A 5,091-nucleotide genomic window follows, 5' to 3' on the forward strand; every position below is an offset into this window, starting at 1 on the left:
TGGAAATGGGAAGACATTGCTATGGATTTTTTAGTGGGATTGCCAAAGACGAGAGCGAATCATGATGCTATTTGGGTAATCATTGATAGATTGACTAAGTCGGCGCATTTCCTTTCGATTAATGAGAGGTATTCATTGGAAAGGCTAGTGAAGTTATACTTGGATGAGATAGTTACCAAACATGGAGTTCCTGTTTCTATAGTGTCGGATCGAGACCCTAGATTTAATTCCAGGTTCTGGACTAAATTCCAAGAGTGCCTAGGAACGAAATTGAATATGAGCACCGCCTATCACCCTCAGACGGACGGCCAAAGTGAGAGAACGATTCAGACCATAGAGGATATGTTGAGAGTCTGTGTTCTAGATTTTAAGGGTAATTGGGACGAGCACCTACCTTTGATTGAGTTCTCGTATAATAACAGCTACCATGCCAGTATAGGGATGCCACCTTATAAAGCTTTGTATGGACGAAAGTGTAGATCACCATTGTACTGGGATAAGGTAGGAGAAAAGAAAGTGTTAGGCCCTGAGTTGGTTCAGCAGACTAGAGATGCCATAGTGTTGATTCGGAAAAGATTGGAAGCAGCTCAAGATAGACAAAGAAAATACGCAGATTTGCATAGGAAAGACATGGACTTTGAGATAGGAGCTTTGGTGTTACTAAAAGTATCACCTTGGAAAGGGTTAGTACGATTTGGTCAGAAGGGTAAACTTAGCCCTAGATTTATAGGACCCTTTGAGGTTTTGAAGAGAGTTGGAAAGGTCGCTTTTGAGATAGCGTTACCACCGCAGTGGCAGCACATTCATAATGTGTTCCACGTATTTATGTTGAAGCCCTATGTCCCTAATTCGAATCAAATTATAGAATATGAACCGATTGAGCTTCAACCAGATTTGTCCTATGTAGAACAACCGGTTCAAATCCTAGATCGTAAGGAATGAGTCCTTATGAATAAGTCAATTCCTATAGTAAAAGTTTTGTGGAGAAATCCTCGAGTAGAAGAATCTACATGGGAATTAGAGTCAGACATGCTTGATAAATATCCTCATTTGTTTAGTTGAGTTAGATTCTGGGGACAGAATCTTTTTAAGGGGGAAAGAATATAACGACTCGTGTATTTTTATTTTATTTCTAATATTGGAAGTGTAATAAAAGTTTAAGTAAATAAATAAAAGATGTGTATTGATTTTGGCAACGGTTATTGATTGTTATTTAATTAATTATGATTTGTTGATATGTGGGATTGGAATTATGTGATTTATTGATGAGTTATGTGATTTTATTTTACTTGTAAAGGTGACTTTATTGTAATTTTAATTCCATAAATATTTGGGTTGTTTTTAAAATTGGTTTTCTAATTTTATAATTTCAATAATTATTTTTAGGACTTTATAAAATTGAGAAATTAATATTTTGTTAATTATTCATTTTTAAATGATTTTCTGAGTGTGTTAAATGCTAAAATCCATATTTAATTATGGGAATTTTTAAAAATTATGAAATTTATATTTTATTAAGTTCATATTATTTGGAGAATTTTAAAACTATTTTGGGAATTTTCGGGAATCGTTTCATGTGCGCGTCGTTTCGTTATTTATTAAAAAGCGGGTATGCAGCGCAACCCAGAATTATTTTAAAAATTTCGGAATTTATGTTTCCATAACTTCTGGATATTTATATTATTTTCCCTTTTATTTTGGCAATTTGTCAAAATTATTTTAAGGGTGGCTTGGTTCGCTAAATTCAGTTTTCGGGGCAAAATTTCAGTTCCCGGGTATATCTGGGATACGTGTCAAAATCTTATAAAAGAAATTGACACGTATCCAATTAACAGATACGTGTCAGCAGTTGGCTTTGGGGAGATTAAAACATCATCTCTCTATTGTCTCTCTCCCTGTTGCTCTCTTCTCTCTCTCGTTTCTTGGTTCCTTTTTCATTTTCTTCTTCCTTCGCTTGCTTCCACCTCCTCTCGGTAATTATTATGCTGCCTATTTTCTTGTATTCCATCGCTGTCTCTTCCTTTCTCTGGCCGCTGTTGCCACCGGTTTTCCGGTTGGTGGCGGCGGTAGGCGATTGTGTGTGATTGTGTGTGATTGTGTGTGTATTGTGTGGTGTTGTGTATGTTGTGTGTGTTGTGTGTGTGAGTTGTGTGTGTTGTTTGCGGTGTGTGCGCGCGAGCCGCGGCGCATGTGTGTTGTGGTCATGTTGGTCCTGTGCTGTGCTATTTCCCTGTGTTGGATTATGTTGGGCTCGATTGTGTTGGATTCTGTTGGGCCTATTATTGGGCCTGGCAGTTGGGTTTAGTAGTGGGCTCTAAATATGGGCTTAATTATTGTGCAGTTGATTTAATATGAATTAATTTGTGTTATTGCAGGGATTTTTGTTGACTGATTTTGTGAAATAAAATACCGTGCAGTAAAAATAATTTTAAAAATCGGTGAAATTTTTGGTTGGAATCCGAATTATCGGGTACCCCGGAAATTTTGTCGTTGTACCGCGATGACTCGCTACGAGCGGACGGTGGACGGTGATGATGATGTTCTGAGTCCTAAATTCTATAAATAAATAAAATAAAATAATTATGTAAAATATGTTTGGATTTAAATAACTGATTTTGATTGGTGTTGGGATGTACGTTATATAAATGGTGGAATAATGTTGCGGGTTGTTGAAAATTGTTGACGTCGATTATAATCGACGGGTAGTCTTATAAATAAATAAGTTGCTGCCAAAATTTTCTAAAAATATATTTGTAATCGTACATAATTATATTTTACGTGTTACCCCTATTTATGTCGAGAGATGTGATTACATGATTATGTGTATAATAATAATACGAGTCGGGTTGTCGGATTTGGGTTATTAGGATTTGAGGATATCAAGCATGTCGGTATAACTAATTAGGGTATTCTTTAATTGTAGATCCCAGTCGAGTTGTTCCAGGATTAAAGTCAGCGTGAAAGCTACTTAGGGTTTGTAAAGCATTGCAAGGCAAGTACCCCTGACCATTCTTTTATGGTTCAGTGTATATGAATAGCTAAATGTTTTATTCTCGTAATGGAACAGAAATGTTTTAAGTTACGTATCCCCTGTAGTTATAAAATCATTATTTTCGAATTGTTTTGGGGAAATGTAACTTCGAAAGGTACTTGTCTCAAATGAAATGAATTGCGAAACGGTTTTTATATGTGTGTTGGTTAATTAAATGATTTTGAAATTGAGATAGGTACAAGTGTTTTGAAAACTGGATAAAATGGTAAGATATGGGATATATTGGGGCCAGAGTAGGCCTATTGAGGTAGCGTAAGAGGCTAATTCGGTTGCGCGCATTATAAAACCGATTAGTCCAGCAGGTCAGAGACCTAGCTAGTCTCTGAGTTCAGGAACAGTTAAGTGGGATGGCAGTTAGAGTCGTCTGGTGTTGATAGCCTGATCAGCTGTCTTCAGATATCCGCTATGTATCTGATTGGGATTTGTGAATTATATAAGAGTATAATTGGTTGATACAGCGGTTTTATAAAATGATTAGCATGCTAAAATTGGACTCTGGTATTACACAGCACACTGCTATGATGTTTTAACAAAGCATGCTAAATAGTGATATCCAGTTACCTTTAATTTTCATTATGAAATATTGATATCATGATTACAATTCTGTTCCTATTTATTGTTACATTCCAGTTTTTAATCTTTATTCATATTTGGTACTGCTGAGCGATTATGCTCACCCTTGCAAACTGTTATGTATATTTCGCAGATGCCTAGAAGATCAGTCAGACCGACCCGTGTTCCCGCCCCTACTGGACCTGGCTCCTCTGAGGTACTTTCTATCAGACCATGAGGTCTGAAGAGTTGCTGAATAAAGTTAGTGTGTCTTAGATGTTGAATAAAGAGTTTGTAATAATGAGAACCTGAATTATATTTGAACCTGGATCGGATCTTGGTTCGGGGTCAAGTTAGTATATTTTAATAATAATTCTGTTGTTTATATTTTTGGCAATTGTGTTTAGTGACGTCAACTCCTGACCCCGGGGTTGAGGCCGTCACACTATTCATTTATGTGGATAGTTATAAGATTTTACTGTATAATAATGTTTATTTGTATAAAATAAGGCCCGGTGAAGGCTATTTATATTTATGAGAAATTAGGACCCCGTTGAATCATGTCGGATATAAAATTCCAATACTTAATAGCTAAGAATAAATAAAACTGATCCAAACGGTCCCCGTTTTAGGATAAACATCAAAATCGGGCTTTTAAATACAGTTTTGGGGGTCAGCGCTTTTGGTTGCACGTATTACGAAAAGATAAGATAGTATTGCACGTACTACGAGAAGATAATATAATAGTTTAATCAAAATATCTTGGATAACGATACTATCCAAATTGCAAGTATATCGAGACGATAAAATAATATTTTAATACCCGTAAAACCGACCCGAAATCTTTACCGATAAAACCGTACTTCGAATCGAAAAACTCAAAACACGAAAAGTGTTTGAAATAATCAAATTAGGCTAGAAATCATTTTTCGGAAATATTTCGGTTTGTAGATTCCCCACACCGTTGAAGTTGCGGGTTTCCGAATAATCACAAATAATTTATATTTAATTAGAAAAATTATCAAATAATTCCGCAAATCATTTATAAAATCATATAACAATCAATATTTCACTTGTAAAATATCTAAATAATATATGGCTCATTTCCGAGAATATTAATAATCCAAATTCACAATTATGGCACATATAAAAAAGCAATTACGGAAAATTATTCACTTATAACTTTACAGAAAATCCATATATAATATTCATAATTTCTTTTTTTTTACAGCTGATACGATCACAACCACATGTATCACTTAATCACATAACAATTATACTCACATAAATAATAAATCTGTGTTTTAGAAACAATATATGAAATTTGGTTTAGAAAGAAATTTACACATCGATAACACAATAACCCGGATAACATTTTAAAACTTATACAAGCTGGAATAAAATATTAAATTTTATTACTTTCTTCTTAGGAAAATTACTTTAAAATAATAAATAAATTTTGAAAAGTCCGGGTCATTATACAAGGC

This window comes from Apium graveolens, chromosome 8 (assembly GCF_009905375.1).
Source record: "Apium graveolens cultivar Ventura chromosome 8, ASM990537v1, whole genome shotgun sequence".
In the NCBI taxonomy this organism is placed as follows: Eukaryota; Viridiplantae; Streptophyta; class Magnoliopsida; order Apiales; family Apiaceae; genus Apium; species Apium graveolens.